This window comes from Nuphar pumila, chromosome 11, assembly GCF_984573655.1.
Source record: "Nuphar pumila chromosome 11, dmNupPumi1.hap1.1, whole genome shotgun sequence".
Classification (NCBI taxonomy): domain Eukaryota; kingdom Viridiplantae; phylum Streptophyta; class Magnoliopsida; order Nymphaeales; family Nymphaeaceae; genus Nuphar; species Nuphar pumila.
The window spans coordinates 26,534,607-26,549,255 of record NC_143259.1 but is presented as its reverse complement, the minus strand read 5'-3'; positions in this window follow the sequence as shown (position 1 = coordinate 26,549,255).

Below are 14,649 nucleotides of genomic sequence, written 5' to 3'. Positions count from 1 at the left end.
TCTTTATTTCAGTTTACCTTCAGCATTACTTCCAAAAGAGTGAAGCTTCTGCGAAAAGAGATTCAAACTTTAAATTCTTTCTATTGGCTAACCAAAAGGATGAAGGATAAATCCTCGATATGGCCAAAAAAAAAAGAAGATTCAATGTTATTGAAAATTCGTAGATGATCGATATTGATCGCAGTCAATGGCGCATCTTTAAAGACTATTCTTGTAAAATGAGGCAGTGGAAATATCCTGAGTGCTAGAAAATAGAGCATTTATCCAAGCCCTGTCTCCTCAGAATCACCTAAGCTGCAATTAAATATCCGCAAAAGGGATCTCTCACCTGTCGTCAAGATGAAGGCGAATTAGGCGAGTAGACCCCTGGGGCCAAAGAAGATTCGAAACATCTCCAAGATGACGGAGTTTGTGACGGGTCCTTCCAAGGAAAGTCCAAAGCACTGTCGAGATGAAGGCAGATGCGATGAACCTCTCGACAATCCCTAAAAGATATTTAATTTCAGCTATCATCCAAAGATCTCCAAACACATCGTCCAAGAAGGATCGAAACATCTCCAAGATGAAGGAGTTTGTGACGTACCCTTCCAAAAGCGAGCAAGAGAGGAAAAAGAAAGAGAGGAAAAAAAAGTCAAAATATCTCCAAAATGAAGGAGAGTGTAGCAAAAACCCAGAGAGCCAAAAGAGTGCAGAAAGATTATCAAGAGAGAAGCTCTCAGGATATCAAGCTGCCAGATTTATCAAGAATCCTCTTTAATCTTGTGAAATTCTATTATCAATACTCTTTCATCAATTGCTTTCATAATATAATATTTTTCTCTTTCTTGTTCATATCAAGGAAATTGATAACTTCCTTGAAGAAGGTCAATTGCAAGCAATTTGAATTTCAAGTCTCGATTCTACGAGGTTAACCTTGTTTGGAGGTCATGCTTTAGGTAGAAAAGAAGGAATGTCTTTGCAACAATGTGCAACATTTTCAAAAATTTTGAATCAACAACAAAATTTCCAACATTTTGACAATATTTTCTAGTCATCCTGACGTGAAGTGAGAGCTTGATGTCCCTTTTTGATACATCCTGACACCAATTTTAAATCCCTCTTAAGGACTTGATTCCTTCCCTTCTTTGAGAGCATAAACTCTCAGATTGCACACTTCCCTGTGTCCCCACTGTCCCACCATAGACAGTCCCATTTCGGTTCGAGGTCGAACCACCAATCATTTTCTCGCAAAAGGCAATTTCAAAAGCTGATTTTAGTCTCAGCAATGAGACGCCCAAAACCAATCCCTTTTCAAGCTTTAGGGACCCCATTTTCCTTCCTTTTGCAAAACACCTGTCGGATTTACTGTGCAAAATCCGAAGGTTCCATCATGGTCTCTTCCTTCGAGGATTCCATTTCATTTTTCGCCCGATCAGGATAAGGGTACAAACCTGAGCCTCATTTGATGAGGTATTTCATTTTCCGCCCGATCAGGATAAGGGTATAAACTTGAGCCTCAATCAAAGAGGTATTTCATTTTCCGCCCAATCAGGATAAGGGTATAAACCTGAGCCTCCATCGACGAGGTATTCCATTTTCCGCCCGATCAGGATAAGGGTACAAACCTGAGCCTCATTCAAAGAGGTATTTCATATTCCGCCCGATCAGGATAAGGGTACAAACCTGAGCCTCATTTGATGAGGTATTTCATTTTCCGCCCGATCAGGATAAGGGTACAAACCTGAGCCTCATTCAAAGAGGTATTCCATTTTCCGCCCGATCAGGTTAAGGGTACAAACCTGAGTCTCATGTTATGAGATATTCCATCCCCAATCAGGTTAAGGGCCAAACCTGAGCTTCGTTCCATATGAGGTATTTCTGTCCCATCCAGGGTAAGGGCATAAAACCTGAATTTCACTCTCACAGAATGAGTCTTTCCTCCCCATTCTTTGCTTCATATCTACCATCTTCCTCGGGCTAATTTCTTCACACCCAGTCAGATCCTTCTAACTGGGGCATTTTTTCGTATAGTCCAAATTTTGTGTGTTTTCTTTGCCACTAAGCTCGGCCATGAGCCGGCTTAGTAGCAAAGAGGGGCATCTGTAAACACCCCAAATTTTCACTCACATCCCCAACATTTCCACCAAGCATCAACATCCAGCCTCTGAAATCGCTGGAGGGCAAAATGGTCATTTTCTGAGCCCGAACCTTGCAAAAGTCTAAATTTCATCTGAAATTCTCAAAATTTCTCTAATTTTAACTCAGATGTTCAAAATTTTATTCCTGACAGGAGACAGACATCTCCAAGTCTTGATTCAAGATTGCATTTCATAAGACATGACATTGCATATCATTGCATGAGCATTTCAAATCACTGCACTGCACAGCATGTCATTTCGAGGTCCAGAACTCTCGATTTCAAAATTTTCAATCCAGATTAGAATTTCAACTCTTTTCAAAATTGATTTCAAAACCCTGGGTCTTCAAAATTATCAATTCTTCCCATTTTACCCCAGGACTCTGAATTTCAAAATATTTTCTCAGGAAAATGATCTGGATAGTTTTAATGTGGATTTCAGTCACTTCACCTCAGATTTTGCCGTTTTTGACAATTTCAAATATCTTCCTTTTACAAAATCGCCCTACAAGGGCCAACTCTTTCCAAAAAAAATTATTTTACCAATTATTCCAGATTTTATGAAAATTCCAAAAAAGAGGTTTTGTTATTTTATCCTTATTTCAGTAAATAAGCAATGTGGGACCCACACTGAGGTAGTGTCACACAAGCTTTTATTTTGAAAATTTGAATTTTGAAAAACCCAAAAATATAGGAGCCTTGTCCCCTGGATTGGTGCCACTTGTCATTTCTCTCTCCTTCCATTTACATGCCATGTGTCAGCATAGGGTTCACCTAGAGTCGGTGCCACATGTCACCCTCCCTCTTCTGCCAAGTGTCAGTGTGGGGGCTACCTTAAGAAGCCTTCAAATGTCTGCCATGTGTCAGTATCCATCCTGCGCCATGTGTCAATCCAAGATTACCAGGAGATGCCAAGTGTCATAGGTTGTCCTGTCTAGAAAAAGTGGAGTTTGTCTCCTCTGAGGTGGTGCCACTTGAAGTGTGTCTCCTGCAGAGGACACGTGTCAACCCCTCCTTCCTTCTAGAAAAGTAGCCTGACACATGTCTCTCCCTACTTTTCTCAAAAAAGTAGGAGACATGTGTCACTCCTAAATTCCTACAGAAAAGGTAGGCTTGTCTCCTCTGAGGTGGCGCCATCTGGAGTGTCTCCTGCAGAGGACACGTGGCAAGCTCTCATTTCCTCAGAAAAAGCAAGTGCCATGTGTCATTTCCTGCTTTCTTCAGAAAAACTAGAATTCAAAAGTTCAAAACTCCTCATAGGTGGCGAAAATCCAGAACTTCTACCTTTTTCATCTTATCTGAGATGGCGCCACATGGCCTGGCCCACCTTCTCTTTCCTCTGCCACGTGTCATTCTCTGCTTCTTTCAGAAAAAGTAGAGGACACATGTCTTCTCCCTACTTCTTTTAGAAAAGTAGGAGACACATGTCACTCCTGGCTTTCTTCAGAAAAAGCAAACCATTCAAAATTCAAACAAGGCACTAGGTGGCGAAAATCCTGAGCTCTGATTTTTCCAGATGGCCTGAGATGGCGCCACATGTCCTTTCCCTCCTTTTCCTCCTTCTTGCCACATGGCATTGTAGGAGCCACCCTGAGGTGGCGCCACATGTCCACCCTCCATTCCTCCAGGGCCAACCTCCATTTGAATTTCAAACTTCCCCCTAAGGTGGCGCCATTTGAGAAAGCCTCTCCAGACAGCTGACACTTGTCCGCCACATGTCAAGATCTCCTTTCACAAAAAAAAAAGCAAAATTCAAATTCCTCTGAGGTGGCGCCTTCTAAGCCCACTGCTCTGACCTTCTGACATGTGTCAAACACCTTTTGAGGTGGCACCATTCCAGGACTCCACTTGGCTCCATTTTTATTTTTTATTTTATTTTTAATAAAGGTAGCCCACCATGAGGTGGCACCACCTGAAGACTCCCTACAAAAAGTGAATTTGAAATTCAAACTCCAAGAGAGCACCCTCTGAGGTGGCGCCTCCTGGGAGTTCCCTGCAGAGAGAATCAAGCAAACTTTTGAAAAATTCCAAATTCCCCCTGCTGAGGTGTCTCACCCACAAAATTTCCATTTTTTTATTTTTTTCAAAAAAATCAAAATAGCCTTTTGAGGTGGCGCCACCTGAGGGCTCCCTGCAGAAGACAAATTCGAATTTCAAACCCCTCAGATGACACCCCCTGAGATGGCGCCACATGAAGGGCTCAGATCCAGCCTGTTTGAATTTCAAAATTTTTCAGAAAAGTTATAAAAACAAGGGTTCACGCCCAGCCTAATGAGATCATTTTTTTTAGCTCTGGTGAACTTAGAAAATCCAACCTAGCCTTCCTAACATCTGATTTTGAACCTTAGAAATCGTGCCCCCTTTGGCACATTGAAGAAGGTGGAGTAAAGTTCGTGCCGTGGCCAATCCGATTCAAATAGAGCTCGATTTTGGTGGACCATCCGAAGCTCGGAGCGAAGGACGAAGGAAGCTCGTGATAGCTCCCCTTTCAAGAGCTCCTACGCTGCGTAACAAAGCAAGGTGAACTTCTTTTCCCCTTGATGTGATTCTATAATCCGAATCGGGAGTCGTTTGAAGAAAGAGCTCATCCGAGGGATGGATTGAGCTATTCTCATAAAACGACATATATCAAATGTTTAATTATGCTTCCTTGATGATTTTTAACATGCATGTAGTTATCTAGATTTAATTTGCATTTTATTTCATTCATTTAGTACATTTCATGAATTAATTAGGATTAATTTAGCATTTATTTCAATTTTGCTTATTTTCAGTAGGTCTCTGTTTTTGTCAGTCAGTCCACACGTCATTTTATGCATTTATTTTTTATTAAAAATCCCAAAAAAATCACGAAATGCGACATTAGGTGTCCCTGAAATTTTGCCAAAAATTCGGAGGCATTTGAATTTGTTTACTATGGTAAACATTCAAAATGGCAAGTCAGGTTTTGTTTTACCAGGGATGCATTTTGAAAATCATTTGCCTATTTGTAAAATCGATATATACCTCATGGGAGATCCAATTCTCGATCCGAAAAATTTTCTAAACTCGGAAGAATGTCTAGTTTTTAAAATGATGTTTTCAGATTTTTCTGATTTTTTTTATGTCTGACAAAAATCCGAGAGTTCGGGACACGTGTCAGAGCCTAATTTGGGCCTCTGAGATCTTGGATCGACTTAGGGCTATAGTTTCTCTTTGTGTGTTTCTCCAAATCCAAAACTATAAAAAGTGAAAGTTATGTCCATGATGGCCTCTGTTTGCATATTAAAGCCTGTAATTTTTAGAACAGTGTTGACCCCTGATTCGGATTTTTCTTGTCAGCCCCCTGTTTTGTTACATTTGTCTGTTCTGTTAGTTTAGGCAGAAATAGTTATATTTTTATCTGTGTTTCCGTTGATCAAATACCGAAGTCATAAACATGAAAGTTGTTCATGTAGGTGTCGTGCATAACTCTGATTAATTTCATAAATTTACATGGCCGTTTTGTATTTCTTTAGCATTTTTCATCAGATTAGTGTGATTTTTACCTCTGTCAGAACTAAATCTATGTTATTAAACTCCCCATGGCTCAAATCCCAAGGCTATAAAAACCAAAAATGTTCCATTTCGGGTCTTTTAGCAGTCTGCAAAATATCAGAAGTTTCCATGGTGTAAATCTTGCATTATCATATTAGGCATTGCATTTGGTTCGGATCCATAGGCAAAATCCATCATTTTTAGGACTTTCCTTGAATTTTAGCATTTAAATCATATCATTTCATGATTTTTAGCATTCTAGGTTGTTTATCAGAGTGTTTAGATGCTTCATACCGAATTTGGTACAATTTGGAATCCATTTGAGGTTCGGATCATCCATAATACCAAAACAGGGTCTCACAGGACCCGGATCCAAGCGAAAAACAAGCGAAAATCGTTATTTTGGATAAATTGCAAAATATCAAATTCTGATTTTACAGTCCTCATGTGTTTAGCAGCATGTTATCATGTCCCTTACTGCATTTCATCATCATTGGATTCAATTTGAATTTCAAAATCTCAATTTTACCAAGTTTTCCTTCAAAAAACCCTAATTTTAAAGGTATAACTTTATAATTAGGGGTATTTTGGTCATTTTGACCACCAATTCCGAATTTCAAATTGTTTTCTACTGAATTTCTAGCATTTTCATCATTTCAAAATATCAAGGAAGCATGAGAATAGGGTTTATATCCAATTAAGTCCAATAATTTCATAATATTATTGGAAAATCTTGGAAAAACCCACATATTTGAGCTAACTTTATTTCAAGCTTGGTAGGGACATTCAAAAGAAGGAGCTGAAGTCTGCAATTTCTATTTATTTCCTTTATTTAGTGATGTAATAATGTAAATTTTGGAATAAGAGAGTTAATTTCCTGCTTAGACTAGGATGCATATCATATAGTTTGAATTTATGCAATATCCTGCTTATATGATTCATGCATTTTATTTCAAAAGCACTATGGATGTTCACGAATGGCACGTGCACCAACTCTTAGGGAGTTGATGAACTCGGTGAAATCCATATTTACGGCCCTAGTCGGAATATGGACGAGACCCAGATCCATCATCTTTCTACTAGTCACATTGAGCCTACACTCTTAGGCTATCTTAAAATGCACATCATATTTCCAAAGTTTTCAAAATCTTGTGCATTAAGTCAATTAAACTCGGAACATATTCATGGCCACAGTCAGAATATGTGAAGGATTTACTTTGACTTAATACACATTTTTCCAACAAATTTCCCTAGAAAACCTTTCAAAGTGCATTCTTTCATTCATATCATTTGCATCATGAAATAATTGGTTTTCTTATGATTTTCTTAAGAAAATTTCATTCTCAAGAAATCGATTTCTCAAAAAAACTCTAAGAATCTTTCAAAATCGGTTTTCCCAAGTCAATTTCCCCATAGTTTTTCCTGGAAAATGTTATTTTCTTAAGAGCTTCAAAAGAGTTTTCCAATCTTTTTCCAAGATCAAAATCGATTTCCAAGTATTTCAAGGGTAAAATTCCCAGGATTTTCAACTACTCCTGATTTCCTCACATCTTTATAAGCTTTCTCATGTTTTCAAAAACCCTTTTTATCTGAGTTTCCTGAGAAATTGACCCTTTTCCTGAGAGATTCTTTCCAACTCCAAATATCTTCCAAGCATACATCATGTTTTCCCAAGCTGCATCTTCCAAAATCTCATAGCACATGCCTGAATTCTCTGTGCATTTAGGATAGAACATAACTTTGATGATTTAACTAAGTCAAGCACGATTTTGGTCCTTGGTTCGATTACCCCTGTTAAAGGCGGCAGGAACGGTCGAACCTCGTACCGACAGGTCGAGCCCCATCCCATGGATTTTCCCGCAATTTTCAAAAACGGAGGCGAGTATTTCAAAAGCAATTTCCAAAATCCGGTCAAGTTTGAAGCGCGAAAGCATTTTCCTTCCTTTTTCTCTTCCGCAAGGAAGGGAAGACGGGGGAAAAATTTTGCGACGATAACAGGTTTGGCGACCGTGATGGGACCTGTCCTTGTCTGACCTAAATTATGCTTGACTTAGTTCAATTATCAAAATTGTGTTCACAAAATGTCAGCTCTTTACTTTTGATATCATGCGAACCTAGGAGCCCAGATTCTGACCTAGCTGACATTGATTGCATATAGCTTAGGCATGGTTTGGTAGGACCAGATTGAGGAGAAATTTTCATGCTCACATAGACTTAGGTCTAAATACAACTCTCCTCAATTTAGGATCTGAATGCAAACAATGTATGCTTCCTCAAAGATTTTCAAAAATCTATCTCTCTAGGACTTAGAGCCTTCTATTTCTTGCATGTGATCATTTTTTCAAAACTCCCTTACCTATCTTTACCCGGTCTTCACGTTGCTGGGCTCTCTTCCAGAACCCTAGTTCGGGACAGAGCCTCACAACTGGGTCAACTATTTGGGTTAACACCCCCCTACCACGTACCGCAGGCCACAGTCCGAAGTATATCGGTAGGCGCTCAAGGATGTTGGAAAACCTTACCTTAGAACCGGAGTGGAAATTCTATGCCACGTACCTCGGATCTCGATTCGGGTATATCGGCATAACTGGATTGGACAAAGATGATCTGAACTTAGAGTTAGGATTAAGATCCTACAGCTGTTTTCAAAATGATGCATCTAGAGTCAGCTTCTTAGGGAGTGCTGAATGTGCATAAATGTTTATGCAGGATGTGAGTTTGTATGCTACTTTTATTTCTCTCATATTTTTTCCAAAAATATCTTTCCAAATATCCATATTCTCATCTTTTCCTTTATTTTCTAAAACCCTGGATGGTTTTTCCCAAATATTCAATTTCTTTCAAAACTCCAGGTGATTTTTCATTCTCCCGTTCTACTGGATCTCGAATTTCCAGCTGCATTTGTATCGTGCCTGCAATTTTTCAAAATCATATGTTTTCTCTCATTGGATTTTCGATCCTGTTGTTTACTTGCAAAATTCTTGACCGCATTTTTCTCGTGCATACCTTGATTATTGTGGCAGAAACTGTTTACCCACTTGCCTTCTCCTTATTCTAAATCTGTTTGCGGATTGTTTTACCAAAAGATATCTGTTTCCTTCAAAAATGGTGTTTTACTCGTGGTTGACGACCTCGCCTAGGTAACAAGGCACATTTTCTGTTGTTTATTTCTCTTATAAAGAATGACAACACAATTGTCATAATCCTTATGACGACTCACTCCCTAGTAATGGGATAATCTTCCAATGGTCTACCATATTTTCTTCAATATTTCCTTCCAAAAATCCAAAAAAAAAAATTCCTCAAAATTTGATCCTATCTTTGCCCTGCAGAGTCCTGTAGAGAAAGAGAGAGAATACAAGAAATTCTTCACAACATTTGATGGTTCAGACAAGGTCAGGGAAGAAGACCGCACCAATTCAGCGTATCAGCTACTCATCAACATCAGAAGGAGAGATGAATTCGCCAAGGTCAGACAAAGACCAAGAGCAGCCAGAAGATGACGGTATCGACCCTCAGATGTACGCAATGTTTCAGAAGATGATGAAGAGGATGATGAGTGAGCAGGCTGGCACCAGCTCAGACAAAAATCCATTCAGTCAGAGAATTAGAGATCGTGTGGCCAAGAGGTCAACCAAGTCCTCTGAGGAGAATGTTCAAGATACTTCAGACGAAGATGATACCGATGAAGAATATGAGGTGCCTCCGGCATTTCAGAAATGTGGCCAAAGGAGGAGTCACAAATCAAAAAGTCAGGTCGCAGAAGAGCCCCTGCAAGCACAATTTAGGGAAATGGCCAGAGTGGTCAAGGATCTGCAAGCCCGCGACAAGGGCAAGAAAGTCTTCACCAGCGAGGACTTCTACGACGGTTTAGAAGGGGATGATGATCTGGAGAATCTTCCCCGAAAATTCATCAAGTTCGATGGTTCTGGCGACCCAAAAGCCCATCTCGCCATGTTGTTCGCTGAATGCTCTAGGTTCAAGAGAGACAACAGAGCATTGTTCTTATGCTTTCCCCGCAGCCTGGAAGGAGTCGCGGCCAAATGATACGCGGAACATGTCAATCCTATAGAACTGAAAGAGTTCGACAAAGTCGTGAATTTGTTCGTTGAACGATTCTTGTTCAATACTGAAGCGCTCCCAACATTGAGCCATCTCTGCAACCTAAGACAGAATGAAAATGAAAAGGCAAGGGACTTCATTCGCAGATGGAGAGAGACCTACAACAAAATGAGGGATCCTATATCAGAAAGACATGCTTTATCATTGATCCTCAATAATTTTTCGCAACCTCTGAGAGGATTAATTTCTACCTCACCATCCAAATCTTTCGTTGAACTCATTGAACGAGCAGAATGGCTCGAGTTGAGTGTGGAGAATGGAGTCTATGAAGGCTTCACATTTTCCAAGAACAACCCTCAAGGTGAACAAAAGAAGAAGGCTCACTTCACTTTTGTGGCTAAATCTTTCAATAATAGCAAGGGCAACAAGAATGATCATAGTTTGGAGAGAATCAAAAAGCAAAGAGGAAAGGACATCAACAGTGATAAACCTCTCCAATCCAGCCCTCAACATCAAAAGAAAGATCAGGAAAAATCAAAGCGCAAGGACTGGAGAACTGATCGAGAATTCACCCCTCTTGATTAGACACTCGAGAGTATCCTCGAGTATATGTTTGAGAAAGACCTTGTCCGATTGCCTAAAGCTGCTGATCCTCCAGCAATTATGGGCAGATTCAAAGAACAATTTTGCAAGTTTCATCGAGCAGTAGGGCATGATACAGAAAACTGCTTCGTCCTTAAGAACATTGTTCAAGACTGCATTGACAAGAAGCTCCTCGTTGAAGATGAAAGGAAGACTAGTCATCCTGACAAAGATTTTTTCTACAATCATTCAGGAAGATGACAATGCCAACAATTTCCCATTTCCCATCTTGCTTTTTCAAAAGAATAATGTAATTCCATTCTCTTTCCTTGATTTTAAAGCATCAATAAAGTCATCAAATTTTTTTCAATAGCTTGGTGTCGTCTTATTTACTTCTTCTTCCTTTTCATAATGTCTCTCTTGTGAAGAATATCTTGAGGACATCTATCAGTAAGGAAGCTTGTCGCCTTATTCATCAATTATCCTTTTTTTTATTCAAAATTTTCTCCCTAGTTACACTGGGGCATTTTTTTTTTACCTCAAAACATCCTATATGCAGGCAGGATAAACCATTCTCTCATTTTGCATATATATGCACTCATTTGCACTTCATTTGCATTTCATGTGCATTGCATTTGCATTGACTTTGCACCCAATTCCATTTCCCCTTCAGGTTAAGGGATAAACCTGAATCATTTTCCATAATTCTTCAATTTCGACCCTCGGGTCATCCAATTCTTCAATTTCGACCTCCGGGTCACCCAATTCCCAATTTTAAAATCACCAAAATTCTCAATTTCGATCGCCAGGTCATCCAATTTTCATTCCCCGTTCAGGATAAGGGGATAATCCTGAAACCATTCATAGAAGCGTTTCAACTCTCTATAATGGTCCTTGTTCTTCATTGAACTGATAGTGTTCCAAACGAACTGATAGTCGTTCTTCATTGAACTGATAGTGTTTCTAACGAACTGATAGTCGTTCTTCACTGAACTCATAGTGTTCCAAGCGAACTGATAGTCGTTCCAAACGAGCTGATAGTTGTTCTTCATCGAACTGATAGTGTTCCAACCAAACTGATAGTGTTCAAGTGAACTGATAGTCGTTCTTCAATGAACTGATAGTCGTTCTTCATTGAACTGATAGTATTCCAAGCGAACTGATAGTCGTTCTTCATCGAACTGATAGTGTTCCAAGTGAACTGATAGTCGTTCTTCATTAAACTGATAGTGTTCCAAGTGAACTGATAGTCGTTCTTCATCGAACTGATAGTGTTCCAAGTGAACTGATAGTCGTTCTTCATTGAACTGATAGTATTTCAAGCAAACTTATTGTCGTTCTTCATTGAATTGATAGTGTTCCAAGCGAACTGATAGTCGTTCTTAATTGAACTGATATTATTCCCACCGATGGTTGTTCTTAATTGAACTGATATTGTTCCCAGCAAACCGATGGGCGTTCTTAATTGAACTGATATTGTTTCCAGCAAACCGATGGTCGTTCTTAATTGAACTGATATTGTTCCCAGTGAACTGATAGTCACCTCCTTTGAGGAAAAGAGAGGAGAATTTTCGTCACGGATGTGTTAAGCTGGACCTCATGTGCTCTCTTTCATCAAGGATTTCAAGAAAATTTTGTCAATTTGTCAATCAATTGTTGATTTCAGAATCTCTATTGCACAAATCTTTATTTCAGTTTACCTTCAGCATTACTTCCAAAAGAGTGAAGCTTCTGCGAAAAGAGATTCAAACTTTAAATTCTTTCTATTGGCTAACCAAAAGGATGAAGGATAAATCCTCGATATGGCCAAAAAAAAAAGAAGATTCAATGTTATTGAAAATTCGTAGATGATCGATATTGATCGCAGTCAATGGCGCATCTTTAAAGACTATTCTTGTAAAATGAGGCAATGGAAATATCCTGAGTGCTAGAAAAGAGAGCATTTATCCAAGCCCTGTCTCCTCAGAATCACCTAAGCTGCAATTAAATATCCGCAAAAGGGATCTCTCACCTGTCGTCAAGATGAAGGCGAATTAGGCGAGTAGACCCCTGGGGCCAAAGAAGATTCGAAACATCTCCAAGATGACGGAGTTTGTGACGGGTCCTTCCAGGGAAAGTCCAAAGCACTGTCGAGATGAAGGCAGATGCGATGAACGTCTCGACAATCCCTAAAAGATATTTAATTTCAGCTATCATCCAAAGATCTCCAAACACATCGTCCAAGAAGGATCGAAACATCTCCAAGATGAAGAAGTTTGTGACGTACCCTTCCAAAAGAGAGCAAGAGAGGAAAAAAAAGTCAAAATATCTCCAAAATGAAGGAGAGTGTAGCAAAAACCCAGAGAGCCAAAAGAGTGCAGAAAGATTATCAAGAGAGAAGCTCTCAGGATATCAAGCTGCCAGATTTATCAAGAATCCTCTTTAATCTTGTGAAATTCTATTATCAATACTCTTTCATCAATTGCTTTCATAATATCAAATTCTCTTTCTTGTTCATATCAAGGAAATTGATAACTTCCTTGAAGAAGGTCAATTGCAAGCAATTTGGATTTCAAGTCTCGATTCTACGAGGTTAACCTTGTTTGGAGGTAATGCTTTAGGTAGAAAAGAAGGAATGTCTTTGCAACAATGTGCAACATTTTCAAAAATTTTGAATCAACAACAAAATTTCCAACATTTTGACAATATTTTCTAGTCATCCTGACGTGAAGTGAGAGCTTGATGTCCCTTTTTGATACATCCTGACACCAATTTTAAATCCCTCTTAAGGACTTGATTCCTTCCCTTCTTTGAGAGCATGAACTCTCAGATTGCACACTTCCCTGTGTCCCCACTGTCCCACCATAGACAGTCCCATTTCGGTTCGAGGTCGAACCACCAATCATTTTCTCGCAAAAGGCAATTTCAAAAGCTGATTTTAGTCTCAGCAATGAGACGCCCAAAACCAATCCCTTTTCAAGCTTTAGGGACCCCATTTTCCTTCCTTTTGCAAAACACCTGTCGGATTTACTGTGCAAAATCCAAAGGTTCCATCATGGTCTCTTCCTTCGAGGATTCCATTTCATTTTCCGCCCGATCAGGATAAGGGTACAAACCTGAGCCTCATTTGAAGAGGTATTTCATTTTCCGCCCGATCAGGATAAGGGTATAAACCTGAGCCTCAATCAAAGAGGTATTTTATTTTCCGCCCGATCAGGATAAGGGTATAAACCTGAGCCTCCATCGACGAGGTATTCCATTTTCCGCCCGATCAGGATAAGGGTACAAACCTGCGCCTCATTCAAAGAGGTATTTCATATTCCGCCCGATCAGGATAAGGGTACAAACCTGAGCCTCATTTGATGAGGTATTTCATTTTCCGCCCGATCAGGATAAGGGTACAAACCTGAGCCTCATTCAAAGAGGTATTCCATTTTCCGCCCGATCAGGTTAAGGGTACAAACCTGAGTCTCATGTTATGAGATATTCCATCCCCAATCAGGTTAAGGGCCAAACCTGAGCTTCGTTCCATACGAGGTATTTCTGTCCCATCCAGGGTAAGGGCATAAAACCTGAATTTCACTCTCACAGAATGAGTCTTTCCTCCCCATTCTTTGCTTCATATCTACCATCTTCCTCGGGCTAATTTCTTCACACCCAGTCAGATCCTTCTAACTGGGGCATTTTTTCGTATAGTCCAAATTTGGTGTGTTTTCTTTGCCACTAAGCTCGGCCATGAGCCGGCTTAGTAGCAAAGAGGGGCATCTGTAAACACCCCAAATTTTCACTCACCTCCCCAACATTTCCACCAAGCATCAACATCCAGCCTCTGAAATCGCTGGAGGGCAAAATGGTCATTTTCTGAGCCTAGACCATGCAAAAGTCTAAATTTCATCTGAAATTCTCAAAATTTCTCTAATTTTAACTCAGATGTTCAAAATTTTATTCCTGACAGGAGACAGACATCTCCAAGTCTTGATTCAAGATTGCATTTCATAAGACATGACATTGCATATCATTGCATGAGCATTTCAAATCACTGCACTGCACAGCATGTCATTTCGAGGTCCAGAACTCTCGATTTTAAAATTTTCAATCCAGATTAGAATTTCAACTCTTTTCAAAATTGATTTTAAAACCCTGGGTCTTCAAAATTATCAATTCTTCCCATTTTACCCCCAGGACTCTGAATTTCAAAATATTTTCTCAGGAAAACGATCTGGATAGTTTTAATGTGGATTTCAGTCACTTCACCTCAGATTTTGCCGTTTTTGACAATTTTAAATATCTTCCTTTTACAAAATCGCCCTACAAGGGCCAACTCTTTCCAAAAAATTTTATTTTACCAATTATTCCAGATTTTATGAAAATTCCAAAAAAGAGGTTTTGTTATT